Here is a 24607-nt window from a genome sequence, read left to right on the forward strand (position 1 = left end):
TGTGCTTTCAACGTCCTTCTCCCCCCTCTGTCTTCCCAATGTGCTTTCAGCGTCCTTCTCCCCCCTCTGTCTTCCCAATGTGCTTTCAGCGTCCTTCTCCCCCCTCTGTCTTCCCCATGTGCTTTCAGCGTCCTTCTCCCCCCTCTGTCTTCCCCATGTGCTTTCAGCGTCCTTCTCCCCCTCTGTCTTCCCCATGTGCTTTCAGCGTCCTTCTCCCCCCTCTGTCTTCTCCATGTGATTTCAGCGTCCTTCTCCCCCCTCTGTCTTCCCCATGTGCTGTCAGCGTCCTTCTCCCCCTCTGTCTTCCCCATGTCCTTTCAGCGTCCTCCCCCTCTGTCTTCCCCATGTCCTTTCAGCGTCCTTCTCCCCCCCTCTGTTTTACCCATTTCCCTTCAGTGTCCTTCTCCCCCCCTCTGTTTTACCCATTTCCCTTCAGCGTCTTTTCCTCTCTACCCCACCTTTCCTCCCTTTCTCCCTCACTGCCCATTACTTTCGTGGCGCTTCCCCCCCCCCCTTACCTTTGTGGCGCTTCCACCACCCCCCCCCAGGCCAGGGCCAACAAACCTCCCTGCCCTGAGGCTGGTGATGTCTAAACTGCCTTCTTACAGCAGCCGGGGTGTTGTAGTTGCATATGGCTGCCATAAAGGTCGTTTCTGATGCAACTTCCGGTTGCGTCAGAGACGACCTATACGGCAGCCATATACAACTACAACACTGCGGCTGCCGTAAGAAGACAGTTTAGACATCGCCGGCCACAGGGCAGGGAGGTTTGTCGGACCGGACCGGACCAGGCCTGGGGGTGAAAGTGCCACGAAGGTAAGGGGGGGTGTGAAAGCGCCACGAAGGAGGGCAGAAGTAAGGAGGGAGAGAGCGCGATGGGGACCAGGCCAGCTGTGCACTCCCCCTAAGTCTGCACCTGGGGCGGACCTCCCCCCCCCCCCTTGGTACGCCACTGCCATCAGCTTCTTCACCTCCTAGAAATGCTAAGAAGAATTCTCATACTTTACCCTCTGCACAAATATCGGCTTCTTCTGAGGCATTGAGTAGATTGATGCATGCCAAACATTGATACAAAATCTCCTTCTCTGCAATTAGTATCTCCTCAGAAGCATGCCTCTTCATCAAAGTCACCAATGGCTCAACGCACTGCAGCACCGGCTATACCAACTATACTGACAACATCTGCGGTACCGTACCATCCTTACAGGCAGGGCCAAATTAGGGCCCAGTAGACACATGCCTAGGGCCTGAAATTGCCATGGGGCCCATTGAAGGAGGACTCACTTTTTCTTTTTTTACGGCAACAGGACCCCCTCCTCCCCCCTGGCATCGACGGCAACGTGGCCGGTTCTGCTCCGGAACAAGTGGGGTGGATCAGCAGCTGCGCTTACAGCATCTGCTGGCTCTGCTTGAAAGAAGTGATGTCAGAGGGGGATGGACTGGCAGACACAGTCATTGTGGGACCTTCCTGACCTCAGCACGGCTGCTGGTCCACCCCACTTGTTCTGGAGCAGAGCCGGCAGTGTCTGCCGGTTATGGCTCTTGCTGAGAGCACGTGACAAGAAAAGCTACTCTAGCTGCCACTTAGGAGTTCTAATGGAGGGAATGTGGGGGTCTGGCCCACCCCCATTTCTTTTTGTCCTTCCTGGGCTGCATGGATCCTCGCGTGGCTTGGATCCAGCTGGAGCAAAAGGGCCCCGTTAATGTGCTATGGATGCAGATTTGGGAAACTTCACAGGGTCTATAGGCCCGGCTCAGTGCGGGATCAGCTCGTCGCAGCCCACGGCATTATCTGTGCTTAAACTCTTGTATCCTCTCCTTCAGGCCTGCAAGCCTAGAGCCTGCAAGGGATGTTACTGCTTTTCTTAAAAGGAAGAAAAAAAAAGAGGAAGAAAGGAAGAAAAATAAAAATAAAGGAAGAGAGAGAAGTAATTTGACTTGTGAGATGACAGGGCTAACATAATAAGAGAACTGGAATTTAATCAGTGAAGTCCCCATGGGAGGGGCCTTGGAATGAGAGGATGTCTGCAGCCACTGGAGCCTTCAAAAAAGAATTGCCACAGCTCTTCCCCAGGAGGAGAAAAATGAAAGCAGAGAGACAGGGAGCCAGTAAGATAAGAGATGCTTTTGCAGAGTGAAAGTTGGATAACTTTTGGGTGTAGAAGGTGAATTGCTCTGGACTCTGGAGCTGCTCAGTGATCTTTTTTGTTCCCTGTCTGCCTGTGAGGGTGTGTATGTGTGTGTGTAGAGGCCTGGTAGGTGTTGGCAGTGTGTTACTTTGTGTGTTGAAGGAGATGGTTAAGGATTGGCAGTGGGTGAAGTATTAAGATGTTTTGCATTTTCTCCTTCATTAGGAAAGCTGTAGGAAACAGGAGTCCTCACTTACTATGGGTTGTTGGGGTTTGTCCTCCTGGGCTTTTATTCGACTGCTGCACTCTGACTGTACTCCACCTCCTTCTGAACCCCTGGGCATGGCCTTGGACCACGGGATCCCAGAGAACCACCACCATCCTACACCATTCTCACCATCCACCAGGGGTACCAGGCCCCAGAAGGAGAAGTGAGAGAGAGAGAAGGGGGCAAATGATGGAAGTGGGGCGATGATGGAAAGGGGGACTGGAGAAGGGGGCAAATGATGGAAGTGGGGAGAAGGGAGAGAGAAAGAAGGGGACAGATGATGATGGAAGTGGGGAGAACTTGTGCCGTCAACATCAGGTGCATATGGGAAAGCAGCAGCATAGGTGAGGGGCCCTCACTTTCTCACCACTGCTGCTGCTTTCCCACATGCTGGATGAGGGGCATATGCTGGATGGGGGGAAGAAGATAGAGTTAATGAGATAGTGGAGGGGTAAAGGAAAGGGGTGGCAAGCTGTGAGTAGATACAGTGAAAAGAGGGAAACTGAAGACTGAATAGTAAAAAAGAATTTAATTTAGACCAGGGGTGTCCAACCTGCGGCCCCATGAAGTAATTTGTGCGGCCACGGTCAAGGGCGATGCAGTGTTTTCTTCTGCTGCCCCTGGGTGTTTACCGTCTTGTTGGCTCCCTCCTCTGTCTTGCTGCAGCGTTTGCGCATTTGTGCGGCCCCAGAAACATTTTTTTTTCGGCTAGTGCGGTCCAGGGAAGCCAAAAGGTTGGACACCCCTAATTTAGATGGAGGCAGAAAATAGAGAAGGAAGATCAGAGAAGAAAAGGAAAAGGAAGAGAGAGGATAGAGAGATGGCAAAGAACAGGGAAAGAGACAGAGATTTCAGATCTGAATGGAGGAAATGAGAAGAGAGAGATGCTAAAAACCATAGGTGGGGAGGGAAGGAGAGATGGAAGGCGAGAGATGCCAGACCATGAGGGGAACAGTGGGACGATGATGGATGCAAGACCAAAGGGGGGGGCAGGGGGAGACAGAGTTTCTGGAAGAGGCAGACAGTGGATGGAAAGAAGAGAATGACAAGAAGATGAGGAAAAGAGGATATATATATATATATATATATAATTATTTAATATAAAGCAGGGGCAGGGCATGGGCGGGGCAGGGGGGCCCAGTGTACTTGTGTGCCTAGGGGCCCTTGAAGAATTAAAACTGCCGTGCTTACAGGAGCTGATTAAAGACCTACTTAAGAGGGAGCTGACACTTTTGCTGCAAGTTCAACCAATTCCTGTTCCTTCCTCGGCTCCATTGGTACCAACCCAGCCTGATCTTCGCTCTACAAGAGACTCTGGTACCAAACCTATTTCAACTCAGAGGCATCATACTACTCAAACTCATTTGCCTCGACACTACAGTACTTCTCACTGTGACAAATGAGTTTGAGTAGTATGATGCCTCTGAGTTGAAATAGGTTTGGTACCAGAGTCTCTGGCAGAGACCTCCTTCTAGATGGTGGAGGGGAGGGATCCAAAAAAAATACCACAGGATTCAGGGGCAGAAAGCTCTGGATCAGAGTAAGTTGGATCTGAAAGATCCAAGTCGAAGTCAGTCGTCTTGGGAGATGAGGTATGTCTGGAGCAGTGGTCTTTAGATTCAGACTGACGTTGATGAGAAGACCTGCGACTCCAGTGTCTGGAAGAACTTACTCTGATCCAGAGCTTTCTGCCCCTGAATCCTGTGGTATTTTTTTTGGATCCCTCCCCTCCACCATCTAGAAGGAGGTCTCTGCCAGAACGTCTTACCATTCACTAGATATATTCGTCAGATGGGGGCAAGCTCTCCCAGTTAAAATGGAATACAAATCATATGCATGCATACTTGGTAGTGCTTTGATTGCTAGTTCAGAATCAGCCAGAGAATCGGCCAACAGTGATCCAGTCGGCATTACTGACAACTGTATCTTTAGTGTATCAAGGCCATAGTGGGTATGAGAACTATTCAGAGTTTCTGAGCAGAATTCTCTTTTTGAAGACTGGTTTATAGAAGTGAGAGGGACAGTTGAAGACAGACAAGTTAACAATGTGTGTGTATGTATAGATAGTAGTGCTGGCTGGTTCGCCATTTCAAATCAATTCACCAATTCACTTCAGTGAATCAATTCAAATCGATTTGTTGTCTGAAAAAATTGGACTCAACTATTCAGCAATGGACACCCCCCCCCCCCCGGTGAGATCTGACATACTTCCGAGGCCTTCTAAAGAAGCAGTAGTGGCGGTACTCTGAATGGCTGTTTCGTGGTCTGCCTCGCTGGGGCCTTCCCTCTGCTGTGTCACTGATGATGTCATTATTGATGTGGCAGAGGGAAGCACTAGTGGGGCAGGCCGCAAAGCAGTCCATTCAGAGCACTGCAACTGCTGCTGCTTTAGGAGGCCTCGGAGGTATGTCAGGTCTCATGGTGCGAGGGTCGGTGGGGGTGCTGCTGCACAGGGGGATGGGAGGGAGGGATGGAAAGCTGCTACACAGGGGGAATGTGTGGGAGGGGAGGAAAACTGCTGCTCAGGAGGATGGGAGGAGAGGAATGCTGCATATAGAGGGAGAGCGGAGAGAGGAAGAATTGGGGTGGAGGAGAGGAAGGGAGAGATGAAACAAAGGGTTGAGAGGGAGAAATCCTGCATATGATGGAGAAGAGGGTGACATGCATAGAGAAGAGAGAGGGAGAAATGTTGGACATAGAGTGGAGAAAATGGAGATGGTGCATAGGGAGAGAGAAAGAAATGTTGCACATGATAATGGAGGGGAAGAAAGAAGATATCTGCATGGAGGGGAATAGAGAGGTTTGACCCAGGGCACAAGGCAGGGGGAGAGAGACAGTAGGAAATAAACTATTGTTGGATATGGCAGATAGAAAAAAATAATTTTATTTTCTATTTTGTGATTATTTTATTTATTTATTTCTTCCATTTGTGCGTCACACATACCTATACAAGCTCTTGACGACAATACAGAGGAAGGGGTTAGAAGAGGGTAGGGAGGACAATGGAGGGCAGGAAGATACAGGAGGAGAAGAGGATACAAGTGATTAGGTGTCAAATAGATGAGTTTTCAGTTTTTTCTGGAATTTGGTGTGGTTAGGTTCAGTCCTGATCATTTCAGTAAGGTCATTCCAAGTTTTTACGCCTAGAAAGGGAGCATGGAGTGGAAAACACATTTGTATTGCAGATTTTTTTGTGGAAGAGAGACTTAGAAGTATTCTGTTGAGGGTTCTGTGGGAAGTAGACCATGCCTTGGAGACGAGCTGGATGAGAGGAGCCGCGGAGTTTCCATAAAGTATATGGTGAATGATGCATGAAGTTTTGAAGGTTATTCGTGACGGGATGGGTAGCCAGTGCAGTTGCCTGATGAAGGTTGTAATCGAGTCATATTTTCTCAGGTTGAAGATTAGTCTGACAGCAGTGTTTTGGATGAGTTGCATTTTGTGAATCAGAGTGGTGTTGATTCCCATGTAGATGGAGTTGCAGTAGTCAAGTTGTGGAAGTATCATCAGCTGTACAACTAAGGCAAAGTGGTGTTGGTGAAAGTATAGTCTGATTAGTCTTAGTCAGGTTATGTCAGATTTGAAATATGTATCCTGCCAGAGCAGGTGTTAGACAGCGAGTATGAGTTAGGACCTAAAAGAGAGAGAAAAAGTTTCGGTTTTTTTTACATCACAGCACCAGCGTGGGGTTGGAGAGGGCAAAGGATCTTGGGTGGGGTGGCTGGAAATACTACAAAATAAACCCGAAAGGACATTTGAAAAAAAATGCCCGATTGGGTGGGAAAATTGAATCACATTGAATTGAAAAATTGATTCAATAGACCAAATCAAATTGAATTGAAAATGTTTCCCCTGAATCAGGCAGCTCTAATAGATAAATATAATAGTTTGGAATAAGATGGATCCTGAATTACCACAGTAGTAAAAACTCAGAATAAGTAATTCTGTTCTGTTGATTTGAAAGTCATGACTGCAGGACAGTAATGAGAGGGGGTTTTGTCTAAATAAAAAAGGTAAAACAGATAATGAGATTGAATGTTTTTGTTTGTTAGTGATAATGAATTAAATCTTTATATACTGTATATACTTGAATATAAACCAAGATGTTTTGGACAAAAAAGGCATCAGAAATTGCATCTTAGTTTATAATTGGGCCTACTTTCCTTTCCACATGATGTCCAGTATTCCTCCTGTTCCCTTTCACGGCTGAAGCAACCCCTCTTCTGTTCTGCTGTTGCCACTACTCTCCAATTCTTCTGAATCAGAAGTGCACCCACTTCCTTATTCTTTTCCTCCCTTTCCTTACTGAGCAAACAAAGCCACCTCCCAGTCCCAGCCATAGGGTCCTCCCGGGCCTACCATATAGCCCTGGTAGATTAGAGGCAAGCTGGGGAAGGAATGATCCCCACATGATCCTGCCCATGTGGTCTCTGTAATGAAAATGACCTCTGTGACATCCAGCATCAGTCTTGCAAGATTGCCGCTGGAGGCTTTGGCAGCTATTTTGGGATTGGAGCCAGCATGGGTAGGCCATATTGCATGTGCTAGCTCTAAACCCAGAATGGCTGCCACAGCCTCAAGCAGCAATTTTGCAAGACAGCATGGGCAGGAGTATGAGGCTTGCTTCTGCCACTACCATTGGGGGGCCTACAAGACAAGACAAACTGGAAACAAAAAATGAAAATATACAAAAATCTGATCAAAGAAAAACGCACTAAGCATTATGCAAAAAAAAATTGGTACCTCAAAAATAAACAGCAAAGAATTGTTCAAACTAGTAAAAACAATAATCGATACAACACAAATACTGAAAAAGGACAATGAGCCCACTCCATCGGCACAAACCCTAGCCAACTACTTTCAAAATAAAATCGCGGAGTTAAGAGCAACTCTACCCACAACCACAACAAATGCTCTTCAATACCTCGAACCCCATGACCAAGACACCAGAGTAGACATGATATGGGACCACCTCGAATACCCAAACTGGCATCAGTTCCTAAAATTTATTCAACAAGTACACCAAATCTAACTGTCTACTTGACGCATGTCCCCCAAAAATCATGACAGTTGCCCCTCCAGAATTTAAAAAGGAACTATTCGCATGGCTAACATCCGCCCTTACAAGCGGAACATTAAACAAAAAAATGGGTCACATACTAATCACTCCAATCCCCAAAGATCAGAAAACCTCTTCAGCTCTGACATCCAATTTCAGACCCATAGCAAGCATTCCCCTTCTCACAAAGATACAGGAAGGATTGGTCAACCTTCAACTAGTAAACTACATGGACAAATTTAACATCCTTAGTGAACACCAATCAGGATTCAGGAAAGGATACAACACAGAAACTGTCTTAGCCTCCTTACTGAACCACCTTTATGATCTCTTTAGCAAAGGCAAAAGCGCACTGATCCTACAATTAGACCTCAGCAGCGCGTTCGACCTGATAGACCATGAAATCATGCTGCTGTGCCTTGAAGTAATGGGAATTTCTGGAAAGACAAAGAAATGGTTCCAAGAATTCCTAATAAACAGATCCTACCAAGTAATCAGCAATGGAAACTACTCCAAACCATGGAAAAACCCATCAGGCGTACCTCAAGGTTCCCCCCTATCGCCCACCCTTTTCAATATCTATATCGCCTCCTTAGGTCACCTCCTACAAAAACTAAACTTAATACACTACATTTACGCAGACGACATATCCATTCTAATCCCCTTAAACGACATCACAAAAGAAATTGTAGACAACATAATGACCGAAATTGATAAATGGACCACTAATTTCAAACTAAAACTAAACGCAGAGAAAACAAAAGTCTTTCTGGCTGGGGGCGTGGCTTAGCGTGCACACAAAATGGTTGTGTGATCGCAGCGCTCCTCTTACCTGGGCAACCGTTGAATAAATAAAGATTTCCTTTTAAACTGTTTTCGGCTGAAAACATCGGAGAGGACAGCGGGAGCATGGCGAGCACCCGACAGAGTAAGAGTGAAACCGGAGGGGCTGTGAAAAGGCAGAAGCAGGATCAAATTACCCCGAATAAGGTTCCGCTTCCTGCTGATGTATCAGAGGAGTTAAGCAAATCTGAAGTTATGGGGGAACTGAGGCAAATCAAACAAATGCTGACAGACTGTGAGTAATATGGCAGAACTGAAGGAAGAAATCCTGAATATACACAGACAAATGGAAGTAGCTAATAAAAGAACAACAGAGTTAGAAGTTAAAATGGAGAGCTTAGAATGTGAAGGAAAAAGATGCAAAAATGACAGTTTGGAAATAATTCAGTTGAAAAGTCAGCTGGAAGATTACGAAAACCGTGGAAGAAGAAAGAATATAAAACTTTTTTGGAATACAGGAAAATTTGGAAGGGAAAAATGCAATACAGTTTTTAGAAAATTTAATTCCTAGATTATTGCAGTTGGATTTCAAACAGCCTTTGGAAATAGAATGGGCACACAGGATTCCAATAAAGAGTCTGGAAAATCAAGGGAGACCAAGACCATTAATATTCAAGATGTTAAGATACCAGCAAGCAATAGAAATTTTAAATGCTGCCAAAAAAGATAAAAACTTAAACTATAAAGGATCCAAAATATGGTTTTTACCAGACTTTGCTAAAAATACAGCAAATATTAGGAAGAAATTCCTTGATCTGAGATCTCAATTAAAGGAAAAAGGATATAAGTATGGGTTATATTACCCAGCAAAAATGAGGGTATCTTGTGGGGTTAAATCTTTGTATTTTGTTGATCCGGAAAAACTAAAGAACTTTCTTTCAAAATCAGAACCTATGTCATTTTAGCACAATGGGTGTTGAAATGAAGGGATAAATACTAAGACTGGATTGGTGGATATTGAACAAAAAATTAAATATAAAGAAATATGGGACTTTAGTTTGTTGGAAAAAGAAGAATATGCAACAAAGAACAGGAAATAAAAATGGACAAGTGAAAAAGAAAATAAAAGAATGTAAAGAAGAAAGAAGGATAGACTGGAAAGACATTAGAGTGAAGTTATTAGACTGAACTTTTAGGAGACTGAAAGATGGATGGTTGCGTCCAACATTGGTCTCCCTACCTAAAGAAGGATATAAAACTGCTGGAGAGGGTGCAGAGACGAGCAACTAAACTAGTGAAGGGTATGGAGAAACTGGAATATGAGGATCGACTTAAAACACTGGGATTGTTCTCCCTTGAGAAAAGGAGACTGCGTGGGGATATGATCGAGACCTTCAAAATACTGAAAGGAATTGACAAAATAGAGCAGAGAAGATTATTTACAATGTCCAATTTGACACGGACAAGAGGACATGAAATGAAGCTAAGGGGGGGCAAGTTCAGGACTAATGTCAGGAAGTTCTGCTTCACACAGAGAGTGGTTGACATCTGGAATACTCTCCCAGGGGAGATTATTGCGGAATCGACAGTCCTAGGCTTCAAAAGCAAACTAGATGCATATCTCCTTGAGAGAGGCATATAAAGATATGGTTGGCTATAAAATAAGCCAGGTGAATACCTAGCAGGGCCTCTGCGTGTGCGGATCGCCGGACTTGATGGACCGAAGGTCTGATCCGGAGATGGCGCTTCTTATGTTCTTATGTTCTTATTAAAGGACTGGACAAATTAACACAAAAGGAAAAGTGAAGACTGAATAGGAAAATAAATAGATGTGAAGAAGAAGAAAGCAGGACTAATAGACTAAAAGGATATTATAAAAAAAAAAAAAATGAATGACAATTGGCAGTCAAAAGTCTTTAAGAGTGGATTGGTGGAGATAAGAAATAAATATGAAAGTTCAGTTTATTTAATAAGTCAGAAAAGGAGAAAGTAAAGAATGAAAGGACAATAAGGAAAAGATTGCAGAATGGACTAATGATAGAAAGGACAAGTTATATGTTATTTAAATGCAAGTAAAGGAAAGGAAAATGAATAATATAAAAGAAAGATACATAAGAATTTATTGGTAGCTGAAGGAATGTAAAGATTGATGTTGTGATAATATAGTTTTAGAAAGATTGGATTTAATTTGGAGAAGAGGAAATATAAAAAGGGGGGAAAATTATTTTGAAAATGAAATACAAATGTTTAAATACAAATAGAGGATAAAAACTTATAAAACTGAAGTTGTTTTTTTTTAACAGAAATATATGAAGAGATGGATATTTGTTGTTGGATATTTAAAGGAGGATAGGAGAAGATGGATTAGATAATATAAGATATAGGAAAATGATACTTTTTATTAAATATATGACTATGATAGAATTTTCTTGAATGAAATAAAATGTTGGGGGAATGAATTAGAGATTGGTGAAATGATAAAAATGCATTAATGGAATGTTAGGAAATAAATATGGTTATGTGACTAAAGGTTAAATAATAGAGAAATTAATTACTTTAAAATGGAAAAAAAGAAAAAAGGTTTTATGATTAGAAGAGAGATATAATTAGATATATTGTGGAGAGGTAGTGAGTTTGTCTCAATAAAGGATAAAGGGGTTATTAATAAATATTGGTTGCCTGGGGGGGAGGGAGGAAGTTGGGATTACTGTCCAATGTGTGTCCTTAAGCAGTCATTATATTGGGGAGGGAGGGGTGGGAAGAAGGTGGGTATTAAAGATATTACTAGGATGATTAAGGAAAAGATTAATAAGGGATTGGGTAATTTGAAGGTAAGAATGTGTGCCATGGGGAGAAGTTTTTAGATCTTAGTTATGGAAGAAGGGAAGAGGAAGATTATGATAAGGAGTATAAAATATATTATGTCTTAAGATATTTTCTATTAATGTCAATGGCCTGAATCATGTAATCAAAAGGAAAAAGGTATTATCATTTTTAAAGAAGCAAAACGCGGATGTTTATTGTCTGCAGGAGACCCATCTTAATATAAAGGAATCACAGAAACTAACGGGTGGGTGGGTGAAAGAATGTTTTTTTGCTCCAGCAGAGGGTAAAAAAGCAGGCGTAGCAGTTCTTATAAATAAAAAGTGTATGGCCAATTTTAAGATAGTAAATTCGGGCCCACATGGAAGATGGCTACATGTTGATATAAGTATGGGAAATAATGCCCTGACGTTGTTCAATATATATGCCCCTAATTCGAATCAATCAGAATTCTTTAAAAAATTGCAGAATATGTTGTTACCACTGGCTGCTTCTAATTTAGTGGTGGCTGGAGATTTTAATGCTGTAATGGATCCATTAATGGATAAAAAACCAGGTAAAAGTATAAAATCTTTAGGTTTAGATAATTTGGTTCAATCATGTGATTTGAAGGATATATGGCGTATTCTTCATTTTAATGATCAGGAATTTTCATTTTGTTCACAGGTTCATAAATCATTTTCAAGAATAGATTATATTTTTATTTCATCACATAAGGTGCAGCAAGTGATTAAGGCTTCCATTGATCCCGTTATCATTTCGGATCATGCAGGAGTATGGATAGATTTACAATTAGATCAATTAGAAAATAGAAGACCTCTTTGGAGATTTGATAATGCATTGCTTGTGGATGAAAAATTTTTGGAAAATTTTAAAACACAAATTAGTGATTTCTTTCAAATTAATTTAGTGGAAGATACATCTATTGAAAATGTATGGGACGCTTTTAAAGCGACTATGAGAGGTCATATTATATCATATTCGGCTTTTGTTAGGAAACAGATTAAAAAACAGTATATAGAGTTAGAAAAAGAAATTAAAATACTAGAAACTAAATTGGTAAGCAAATGGGAACATGATGTATTACAAACTCTTTTGAAAGCAAAAGGTAAATATAACGAATTAGCTTCAAAAATGATAAGAAGAGACTTGTTTTCCTAACAGACAATGTATTATGGAAATTCTAATAAGGCGGGAAGATTATTGGCAAATTATCTTAAAGCAAAAAAAAGAAGAACTAACATTAATGGGATAAAAGATGATAATGGTATAATAACCAATCAAACGGATATAATTTTAAAGCAATTTCTAAAATTTTATAAGGACCTGTATTCTTCCGAGCCTTATTTGGAGAGGCAAAAAGATGGTAAAAATTTTTTAGATTTAATTATTGGACCTAAGGTTCCTGATCATATAAAACGGAGTTTAGATGAACCTATATCATTAAAAGAATTAGAAACAGCGTTGAGATCTCTTAGAGTTGGATCCGCTCCAGGTGGTGATGGTTATACAGTAGAATTTTATAAAACATTTCAAAATGTCCTTTCCCCATATTTACTAAATTTATATCAACTTATAAAAGGTGATATTAAAGGTACTATGGCAGAATCAATAGTAATTGTTTTGCCTAAGCCAAATAAAGATCCTACTTTGGTTTCAGACTATAGGCCTATATCTTTAATAAATGTGGATAATAAACTTTTGGTGAAAATTTTGGCTTTGAGATTAGCCAAAGCTCTTCCACATATTATAGACACGCATCAGACGGGTTTCGGTGCTAAAAGACATTCCTCTAATAACTCTAGATTATTGTTTCATATGTTAAATTTATTTTAAAAAATGGATGAACCGGCTTTTACAGTTTCCTTGGATGCAGAAAAAGCGTTTGATAGGGTAGAATGGAATTTTATGTATCAGGCTTTAGAATGGTTTGGTATAGGTTCTGGATTTATACAAATGGTAAAAACATTGTATAGCTTCCCGATTGCAAGATTAAATATTAATATGATATGATAATGATATTAGTAATGATATGATATGATAATATTAATAATATGATAATCTGATGGTTTTCAATTGCAGAGGGGAGTTAGACAAGGTTGTCCTTTATCTCCTTTGTTATTTGATGTTGTATTAGAACCCTTATTGTTAGCAATACAGCAAGCAAGGGGGATACAGGGTATTCCATATTCTGATATGGAATATAAAATTTTGGCTTATGCGGATGATATTTTACTTTATTTGAGGAATCCAGAGTCTACCTTATCTTGTCTATTGGAATTAATTGATATGTTTGGCAAATTTTCAGGTTATAAAATTAATTGGAGTAAGTCTGAACTTATACCTTTAAATGTTCATTGTGTAAAAGGATTATTTGACGCTTTTCCGTTCATATGGAAAGAAGAAGGATTTAAATATCTTGGCATTCAAGTTAAAAATACAATTGAAGATACAGTAAAAGAAAATGAAAAATTTGTATTGAAAAGAGTTACAGAGTTATGTGAGCAATGGAATCCGTTACATCTTTCTTGGTGGGGGAGAGTTCAAACTATTAAAATGATAATCTTGCCTGTAGTTTGCTACCAAATGAGTATGATACCTATTTATTTTCAGGGGTCCTTTTATAAAAAGCTTAATAGCATTTTAACAAAATTTCTTTGGCTTGGTAAAACGCATAGAATAGCTTTGGTATCTTTGCAAAAATCAATTAAGGAGGGAGGGGTAAATTTTCCAAATTTTTATAGGTACCATCAAGCCTATATTTTACGTCAGGGTATGTATTGAATCCTCCCAGAACTGATAGATAATGCCCCGGATTGGTTATATTTGGAATGGCGCCTTATGTTTCCCCTAAATTTAGTTCATCTTCCAAGTATCAACATGCCTAGAAGATACAGAGAAAATAAGATATTAATGGATACTTGGAAAACGTTGAGGTTTATTAGTAAATTAACACCTGTCCCAATAAACAAGTCAACTAATCAGTCTTTATGGATAAACTCCAAGATTAAAATTGGCGGAGCTCAAATCCTTTGGAAGGAATGGATTATTGCAGGCATTAGATCTCTGAATGATGTTATTTCGGAAGGTAAACTGCTGGAATTTTCACAATTGCAACATAGATTTGGTCTTAGTAAAAAACAAAGTTTTAAATGGTTGCAATTGAAGCAGGCCATTCAGGTTGGGTTCCCTGAATGGAAAACATTGAATAATCAATATAGTTTAGAGTTCTTATGCTTCCAAGCAGACTTCCTAGGGCATCAAGCTGCATTGTGGTATAAATTAATATCTGGATATTTGAATAAAAAACCAAAAAATGGTCTAAGAGACATTTGGAGCATTGAGATTAAGCATCAGATTACTGCATCTCAATGGCCACTAATTTGGTCTTGGAGAATGAGATGTACAGTGTCAGCATCTATGAGACAAACTTGGTTCTTTTTATTACATAGAGCTTTTTGGACCCCTATACGTTTGCAAAAATTAGATAGTTCTAAGTCCAATAAATGCTGGCACTGTAATCTGGAACCTGGGACGTTGGATCATTTACTATATCATTGTCCCTACATTAAGTTTTTGGAATGCAATTTGGCCACAAATTAATAAATTGATGGAAAATCATGTAGCAATATCATATGATACAGTGTTATTTGGAATGATGATGAGAAAAAAAAGTCAAATTTCACCAGAAAATAACAAGCTTTTACTAGTCATGACAGGGGTTGCCATTCAGCATATAACCAATAACTGGAAGAATCATAGTAACCTTAATTATACATTTTGGTGGAATACAATTTGTCATATATTCAAAATGGAAAGAGTAATAGCAATACAAAGAGGGACATATCCTAAATTTATAAAAATATGGGGGCCATTGACAAAGTATTGTACTGAATGAATAATAGGATTTATCTTCTTCTTTTCTTCTTTTTCTTGTCTTCTTTATGGCACACATGGAGGGGGGTAGTGAAAATAATTTTACATAACATGTTATAATATGGTATACAATATGTATAAGGTGATTGGAAAGTACTTGAAGGGTGGGGGGTGGGAGAGGGGATAAAAAAAATTGTTCAGAATATTATGTAATAGATATAAAAGTGATATTGTGTATTCATTAGTTGTAACTCAATATTTTGTACACTTCATGTAAAATATGAAAATGAATAAAGAATTATAAAAAAAAAAAAGTCTTTCTGGCTAGTCCTAATGACAAAATTACGAGAACATCGATAAAAATAAACAATCACGAATACCCAATTTCCAAAAACATAAAAATACTCGGTATCACTCTAGACACTCATCTAACTATGATTGACCACACAAATTCACTAGTGAAAAAATGTTTTTACACGCAATGGAAACTAAGGACCATAAAAAAATACTTTGACCCAACTTCATTCAAGTTGCTGGTACAGGCACTGATCCTATCCATTCTTGACTACTGCAACATCATCTACCTGGGCATCCCACAAAAAACAATAAAAAAACTGAGATTAATACAAAACACCGCCGTTCGCCTAATTTTCGGACTAAGAAAAAACGGTCACATCAGCCCCTACTATAAAAAGCTGCATTGGCTTCCAATAGAAGCGCAAATACTATTCAAATTTGCTTGCACCTGTTTCAGGCAAGCCTGGGGACTAGCACCTTCATACCTGCAAACTCACTTCATCCTACACAACCCCACATGAGCAACCAGAAACAAAAACATCTTTGCATACCCAAAGATTACAGGCTGCAGATACAAATCATTCCTGGATAGAACCTTTAAGTTCCAAGCGAACAGACAGCAAGTTTGGCTGAAAAACTACATAAACGAACCCAATCTGTCTTACAGTGCATTCCGTAAATCGATCAAAACCGCCCTATTCGCAAAATTCATTGACTAAAACTGTCCCCTCCCTCACTAGGACCCTCCTCTCCGTAAACACCTTTTCTTTCTCTCAAGAAGCTCCTCATCTATTCAGATATCCTCTACCCATAGAACTCCAATTCATATGTAAGTTCTAAAGTATTCAGGTATTCATTACCCATAGAACTCCAATTAGCACTTAAGTTTCCCATTAGACTATTATATTGTATTTAGACTCATTTTATGGTATTGTATTTAGTCTTATTGTACTGTATTGTATTTAGACTCACTGTATTGTATTGTACTGTATTGTATTTAAACTCATTGTATTGTATTGTATGTAGACTTATTGTATTGTATTAAGACCTTTTGTTATTCGCTGAATGTCCAGCCTTCTTACAATGTAAACCGCCTAGAAGTCGCCTGACTATGGCGGTATAGAAAAATAAAGTTATTATTATTATTATTACAGGTGGATCAGGAGACTTCATCAGCTTAGTGGGAGGGGGCTTCATCTGTTTGGGAGGGTTAGGGGTAGTGGGAGCAGGAGCTCTTTCAGTTCAAGGAAGGGGTGGACAGCAGCAGAGGTGATAGAACAGAACACCACCTGGGAGGGAGGGAATGGGAATGCGGGATACCACAGGAGAAGGGAAAGAGGAAAACTTAAATGTAAATCCTCGGTTTATATTTGAGTTAACATTTTCCCCTCTTCTTTAGGATATGATATATTAAAAATGTATACTTGTGATTATAGTTTGATACTAAAAATTACATATCTTTTATTCTAACCTCTCTCCATTAGCAGAATTCTATAATGAATGATACCATTTTCCCATAATAAAATATGTTAGGACGGGAGGTGGGTGGGTATAATTTTATGTTTTTTATCTCATAATATATATGTATTTGTCAATATCTTTATTATAATTGTAATTTGTGATGGGAGGGGAGGGTAGGGAGGACTTTAAATTTTAGTAACAATTGTTATACATACTATATAATACATACATTTTCAGATATCATTGTATATGAATTTAGAATGATATATTGTATTTACAATGATACATGTAAGAAAATTAAGTGTATATTTTATGAGATCGTATAATTTTTTATTTTTTTTTTTTCCATTATTTTTTATTTTCTTATTTTTCATAAAGTGTACATAATAATAAATTACAATTGATAAATGCATATTATCACTTTTATATCTAATACATTATATATCTGAATTTGATTTTCTCCCTCACCCTCCCCCCTCCCTTTCATTACTTTAATATAATATTTTAATTTTCAAATTTTTATAAAAAGTATACAACATATTAGAATACAATTGATAAATATTCAATAACTTTTTTATATCTAATATAATATAATCAAAACAATTTTTGTCCCATTTCCCTCCCCTCACCCTTTTATTACCTTTTATTCATACGTTACATTTTGTATAATATATTATAACATACTTTGTATAAATTGATTTTTCTTATCCCCCCTTTATGTGTGTCACAAAAAAAAAAAATCTTTAAAAGAAGAAAAGAAGAAGAAAATATCATATTATTTATTCATTACAGTATTTTGTCAATGGCCCCCATATTTTTATAAATTTATTATATGTCCCCTTTTGTACTGCTATTGTTCTTTCCATTTTAAAAATATGACATATTGTATTCCACCAAAATGTGTAATTTAGGTTGTTGTAATTTTTCCAATTATTAGTTATATGTTGAATGGCAACCCCTGTCATAATTAATAAAAGCTTATTATTTTCTGGTGAAATTTGACTTTTTTTTCTCATCATTGTTCCAAATAAAATTGTATCATATGATATTGCAATATGATTTTCCATTAATTTATTAATTTGTGGCCAAATTGAATTCCAAAAAATTTTAATATAAGGACAATGATATAATAAATGATCTAATGTCCCTGGTTCTAGATTACAGTGCCAGCATCTATTAGACTTAGAACTGTCTAATTTTTGCAAACGAGTAGGGGTCCAAAAAGCTCTATGTAATAAAAAGAACCATGTTTGTCTCATAGACGCTGACACTGTACATCCCATTCTCCAAGACCAAATTAGTGGCCATTGAGATGCATTAATTTGATGTCCAATCTCAATGCTCCAAATGTCTCTTAGACCATTTTTTGGTTTTTTATTTAGATATCCAGATATTAATTTATACCACAATGCGGCTTGATGTCCTAGGAAGTCTGCTTTAAAGCATAAGAACTTTAAACTATATTGATTGTTTAATGATTTCCATTCAGGGAACCCAACCTGAATGGCCTGCTTCAATTGCAACCATTTAAAACTTTGTGTTTTATTAAGACCAAATCTATGTTGCAATTGTGAAAAATCCAGCAGTTTACCTTCTGAAATAACATCGTCTATAGATCTAATGCCTGCAATAATCCAGTTCTTCCAAAGGATTTGAGCTCCGCCAATTTTGATCTTGGAGTTTATCCATATGGATTGATTAGTTGATTTGTATATTGGGATGGGTGTTAATTTATCAATAAATCTCAATGTTTTCCAAGTATCCATTATTATTTTATTTTCTTTGTATCTTTTAGGTATATTAATACTTGGTAGATGAACTAAATTTAGGGGAAACATAAGGCGCCATTCCAAATATAACCAATCTGGTGCATTATCTATAAGTTCTGGGAGGATCCAATACATACCCTGACGTAGAATATAGGCTTGATGGTACCTATAAAAATTTGGAAAATTTACCCCTCCCTCCTTAATTGATTTTTGTAAGGTTACTAAAGCTATTCTAGGTGTTTTACCAAGCCAAAGAAATTTTGTTAAAATTCTATTAAGCTTTTTATAAAAGGACCCCTGAAAATAAATAGGTATCATACTCATTTGGTAGCAAACTACAGGCAACATCATCATTTTAATAGTTTGAACTCTTCCCCACCAAGAAATATGTAATGGGTTCCATTGCTCACATAACTCCGTTACTTTTTTTAATACATATTTTTCATTTTCTTTTACAGTATCTTCAATTGTTTTTTTAACTTGAATGCCTAGATATTTAAATCCTTCTTCTTTCCATATGAATGGAAAAGTATCAAATAATCCTTTTACACAGTAAACATTCAAGGGTATAATTTCAGATTTATTCCAATTAATTTTATAACCTGAAAATTTGCCAAACTTATCAATTAATTCCAATAAAGAAGATAAGGTAGACTCTGGGTTTCTCAAATAAAGCAAAATATCATCCGCATAAGCCGAAATTTTATATTCCATATCTGAATATGGAATACCTTGTATCTCCCTCGTTTGCTGTATTGCTAACAATAAGGGTTCTAATACAACATCAAATAACAAAGGAGATAAAGGACAGCCTTGTCTAACTCCCCTTTGCAATTGAAAACCATCCGATATCATATTATTAATATTTAATCTTGCAATCGGGAAGCTATACAATGTTTTTACCATTTGTATAAATCCAGAACCTATACCAAACCATTCTAAAGCCTGATACATAAAATTCCATTCTACCCTATCAAATGCTTTCTCAGCATCTAATGAAACTGTAAAAGCCGGTTCATCCATTTTTTTTGATAAGTTTAGCATGTGAAATAATAATCTAGAGTTATTGGAGGAATGTCTTTTAGCAACGAAACCCGTTTGATGCATATCTATAATATGTGGGAGAGCTTTGGCTAATCTCAAAGCCAAAATTTTCGCCAAAAGTTTATTATCAACATTTATCAAAGATATAGGCCTGTAGTTCGAAACCAAAGTAGGATCTTTATTTGGCTTAGGCAAAACAATTATTATTGATTCAGCCATAGTACCTTTTATATTACCTTTTATAAGTTGTGTCTGATATAATTTTAATAAATGTGGGGAAAGGATATTTTGAAATGTTTTATAAAATTCTACTGTGTAACCATCACCACCTGGAGCGGATCCAACTCTAAGAGATCTCAATGCTGTTTCTAATTCTTTTAATGATATAGGTTCGTCTAAACTTCGTTTTATATGATCAGGAATTTTGGGTCCATTAATTAAATCTAAAAATTTTTTTCCATCTTTTTGTTTCTCCAAATAAGGTTCGGAAGAGTACAGATCCTTATAAAAATTTAAAAATTGTTTTAATATTATATTTGTTTGATTTGTTATTATACGATTATCATCTTTTATTCCATTAATATTAGTTCTCCTTTTTTTTGCCTTAAGATAATTTGCCAATAATTTTCCCGCCTTATTAGAATTTCCATAATACACTGTTTGCTTGGAAAACAAATCTTTTCTTATCATTTTTGAAGTTAATTCATTATATTTACCTTTTGTTTTCAAAAGAGCTTGTAAAACTTCATATTCCCATTTACTTATCAATTTAGCTTCTAATATTTTTATTTCTTTTTCTAATTCTATATATTGTTTTTTGATCTGTTTCCTAATAAAAGCTGAATATGATATAATATTACCCCTCATAGTTGCTTTAAATGCATCCCATACATTCTCTATAGATGTATCTTCCACTAAATTTGTTTGAAAAAATTCATTAATTTGTGTTTTAAAATTTTCCAAAAATTTGTCATCCACAAGCAATGCATTATCAAATCTCCAAAGAGGTCTATTATTTTCTAATTGATCTAATTGTAATTCTATCCATATTCCCGCATGATCCGAAATGATAATAGGATCAATGGAGGTTTTAATCACCTGTTGCACTTTATTTGTTGAAACAAAAATATAATCTATTCTTGAAAATGATTTATGAACCTGTGAACAAAATGAATATTCCTGATCATTAAAATGAAGAATACGCCATATATCCTTCAAATCGCATGATCGAACTAAATTATCTAGACCTAAAGATTTAATATTTTTACCTGGTTTTTTATCCAATAATGGATCCATTACAGCATTAAAATCTCCAGCCACCACTAAATTAGAGGCAGCCAGTGGTAATAACATATTTTGTAGCTTTTTGAAAAATTCTGATTGATTCGAATTAGGGGCATATATATTAAATAACGTCAGGGTATCATTTCCCATACCTATATCGATATGTATCCATCTTCCATGTGGATCTGAACTTTTTACCTTTATATTGGCCATACATTTTTTATTTATAAGAATTGCAACCCCTGCTTTTTTACCCACTGCTGGAGCAAAAAAACATTCCTTTATCCATCCACCTGATAATTTCTGTGATTCCTTCATATTAAGATGGGTCTCTTGCAGACAGTAAATATCTGCATTTTGCTTTTTTAAAAATGTTAATATTTTTTTCCTTTTAATTACGTGATTCAGGCCATTGACATTAATAGAATATATTTTAAAAGACATTATATATTTTAATACTTTTCATTATCTTATTCTTCCTCTCATCTTTCATATTTAATATCCAAAAAATTTTCTTCATGACACACATATTTAACCCTAATGTATCTCCCTTAATTATTCTAGTAAATATTCTCCTTGTCCCTCCCTTTCCCACCCAATACATTGGCTGCTTAAGGATACACATTTGAACTGTAATCCAAACATTCTCCCCATTCCAGGCAATCAATATTCAATATTTAAACAAATTTCCCTTCTATCTATCTATATTGATCTTTTATATCTTTAATCATTTTCCATAACATTTTTTTAATGTATCATTATCCATTTAACAATATGTTAATTTGCATTTCCTTAGTATTATGATTTCAACATATAATTATTTTAAACATATATGTAGTGTATTATTTAATAATTTTCCTATATTCTGTTCTTTCTTTCATATAATTATTATTGTCTTTTCTTTGTATTGTTTTCCTCCATTTCTTTAGATATTTCGATATGTTATATTTTCTAATTTTTCATAGAGTCTTCAAAACCATCTTAATGTTTTATGTTAATATATCATAGGTTCTGGTTTAGAGAGAAAATCTTTTAGTTTTTCGGGATCCTCAAAATATAAGGATTTGTCTCCAGATGATACTCTCATTTTCGCCGGGTAGTATAGACCATATTTAAATCCTTTTTCTTTTAGTAGAGGTCTCATGTCTAGTAGTCTTTTCCTTTTAGTTGCTGTGTTTTTGGCGAAGTCTGGTAAAAACCATAATCTTGATCCTTTATAATTTAGGTTTTTATCTTTTTTTGCAGCATTTAGTATCTCTAGTGCTTGTTGGTATCTCAGCATTTTGAAAATTATTGGTCTTGGTCTATTTTTGTTTTCTAAATTTTTAATTGGGATTCTATGCGCCCTTTCAATTTCAATTGGTTGTTTCAAGTCTAACTGTAGTATTTTTGGAATTAAATTTTCAAGGAAAAGGATAGTATTTTTTCCCTCTAAATTTTCTTGTATTCCAAAAAGTTTGATGTTTTTCCTTCTTCCTCTATTCTCGTAATCCTCCAGTTGATCTTTTAATTTATTTAATTCCAGGCTGTCGTTTTTACATCTTTTTGATTCACATTCTATAGTTTCCATTTTTGATTCTAGTTCAGTTGTTCTTTTGTTGTTAACTTCCATTTGTCTATGAATATTTAAAATTTCTTCTTTCATTTCCGACATATTAGTTATAGTTTCCTTGAGCATTTGTTTGATTTGTTTTAGTTCTTCCATGACTTCTGCTTTGCTTAATATGTCTGGTTCTTCAATAGGAAGTGGTATCTTGCTTGGTGTTATTTGGTCTTGTTTCTGTCTTTTTGCAGATGTACCAGCCTCATTTTTGTTTTGTCTGGTGCTTGCCATATTGTTGTTTTTAATCCCTTTTCTTCCAAAATTTAGTTTTATCTTTTAAAGTAGAAATTTTCTTTTCCTTTTTTGCCTTTTTTCCTTTTCCTTTTCTCTTTCTCAGTTATCTGTCTCAATCTTAAATACTCCTTTTTTAGTGTCTTTATCTCTTTAATATTGGTAAAAAGGTTCTTTGAAGTAAGTGTCAGTTATTTGTTTCCAGTTCTATTGATGTGAGAAAAAAAAGAACTAGTAATTCTTTTTTATGGTTCTTTTCCTTTAAGCCCCTTCACTGTTTCAATGAAAGAGGGGGATATTCAATCCAACAGCATTTCCTTCCTTAAATTTTTCGCAGACTTGTCGGGTTCTTCCACAGATTTAATTCATTACCTCTGGCAGTCACTCTTTTTTTTTATGACACCCCGCTTCAGCGCTGAATAAATAAAAAAAATAAAAAAAAAATAAAAAAAATTGTTTGGTAGTCCTTTCTTTTAATCCTCCTCTCATAAGCCCAATCGCAGCCCTGACCGAGGAGAGCAACCTTTCATCTAATTCTCTTCCCTTGTTTTGACAAACTTGAAGCAACTGTTTTCTGTTCACTCACAGCGTCTCTCAACTGCCTCGATGTCTTGCCGCTTCAGCTTTTTTCCAAAAGTTCCGTTAATCCCTTCCTCTGTCTCCTCTCATACAAGCCCAATCGCAGCTTTGTAAGAGAAAAGCAATTTCAATTCAGTATTTTGTTTATTTAGTAAGTTGATATTCTTTCTCTGTCTTCAGCGTCTCAGTGTTCAATCACTGAGAGAAAACGCCGGTATTCCTTTCTCTCAGTTTTCTTCAATCAATCCCCCCTTTCAGCGTCGTCGCCGAAGGGCTTTCACATATATTGTCAGCTCTTTTTCCCTCTAGCTCCGTTCAGCTTTACTCTCTCCCAATATCTATTCGTTTTAGCACGGAGGGAAAAAGTTTTTTATCAGCCTTTTTCAGCGCTGGCAGGAGAAGGCTGTATCAAACTGTCACAGCTCCACAATCAACCGTCAGCAGCCTCACATCAAAATCGGCTTCCTTTTCAACAGTTATTCAGCGCACAGAGAAATAACAACACTTTTTATATTTCAAGCTTCTCTTTCAATATCTTACCCAGGCTTGGCAGTTTATAATATCAGGCTGATGTCCCCTACGCCGAGTTTACTTCAAATATGCCCCGTTGCTCTGGCTATCAACTTCCTGTCATGAAAGAAATCAGCATAAAGAGAAACAAACCCTCTTTCTTTACTTTCCTCCTTCAGACTATTGTTTGATTATCAGGCAGTATACTTTTAATCAATCTTTAAATTTATATCTTTCAACTTCTCTTCGTTTCAGTACTGAGAAAAAAAAAAACGGTGCTCTGAATTCTCAGCTCTCTCTCTTTCAGGCTTCAAATCAGCTCCATTATAAGCGGTCATTGCAGTTAATAAACCATTAACTGAGAAATATATTTTCTTTTTATTTCCCCTGTTTCAATTTTTTACACAGTTATAGCACTGAAACTTTTCCTCCGTTAGTCAATTCAAATTTTATCAGCCTTCATACACTGCCTCGTCTTTTCAGCACATATAAAAGCCGGTAAAAGATTCAATTACCGTCCTCTCAGCTTTCTTTTGATGTCGGCGGTTTTCAATTTATTTTTTCAAAACATTCTTACTATTTCTTTCCTTTCAGGTTTTCTTCAATATCAGCAGTATTATCAGATAATCTCCGTTGATAGATTTTTCCCCCCCTTTTTTTTTCGTCGGTTAACTTCCCGTTGTCTTGCTGATTCAGCTCTGAAAAACCGGCACTTCTACCTTCATCTCTTTCAGGATTTCCCCGATTCTCCACCCCAGGGCTCTGACTCAGTGCTTGATCCCTACCACTCTAGAAACGACTTGATTTTTAAAAGTTTTATCTTACACGAATCAGCGATTCAAACCTCAACACCGCTTCGCTCCAGCACTGAGGAAAAACGGCACTCTGACC

The 24607-nt window shown here is 37.3% G+C and overlaps 1 protein-coding gene across 6 annotated transcripts in view; it reads left to right on the forward strand.

Moving 5' to 3' along the window:
* Positions 1–24607, forward strand: part of CDKL2 (cyclin dependent kinase like 2) — a 226498-nt gene that overhangs the window by 141523 nt on the left and 60368 nt on the right. The gene's annotated exons all lie outside the window — the stretch shown is intronic.

Source organism: Geotrypetes seraphini, chromosome 1 (assembly GCF_902459505.1).
Source record: "Geotrypetes seraphini chromosome 1, aGeoSer1.1, whole genome shotgun sequence".
In the NCBI taxonomy this organism is placed as follows: Eukaryota; Metazoa; Chordata; class Amphibia; order Gymnophiona; family Dermophiidae; genus Geotrypetes; species Geotrypetes seraphini.